Raw genomic sequence first — 551 nt, forward strand, 5'->3', positions numbered from 1 at the left:
TGGCAGTGCAGTGCATTTTCAGACCGTAGGACACTTAAGTGCAATTCTTTTGTTCTTGCCCTACATTCAAACCCACCCAAAGTAAACGTTGGCGCTGAACAGATGATAGTGATCAGTCTTTATTTGTTTTTATTTTTAAATGTCTGTCATCACTTTTAGTAGACATGACTTACTTTGATGGTCAGCGTAAGTAATGTAGCCAATGGTTATTTTATGACTACCGGTACTCCTTTTTTAAAAAGTCGGAGCATATTTGTTTTGCCTGTTCTGTTTCATGTATGTTGATTGGCCTGTTTTGGAGATTTGTAGCCTAGTGGTATCTATTGCCCACTCCAAATGACCACTGCATAGTGGATGAACAGAATACTGTAATATGTTACAGTAATCGGGCTACTATTGCAAACACTATACAGTAGGTCTAGCCATAGAGATGATGGGGCCTACCTGCCAAAGCGTCATCAGTGTACACCTGCACGTCACGATCATAGACCACCACTCCGCGCCCTGCATGGCATGGGCAAACCTACGCAGTATCTATCGACGAACGATGA

Source organism: Oncorhynchus tshawytscha, linkage group LG12 (assembly GCF_018296145.1).
Source record: "Oncorhynchus tshawytscha isolate Ot180627B linkage group LG12, Otsh_v2.0, whole genome shotgun sequence".
NCBI lineage: Eukaryota > Metazoa > Chordata > Actinopteri > Salmoniformes > Salmonidae > Oncorhynchus > Oncorhynchus tshawytscha.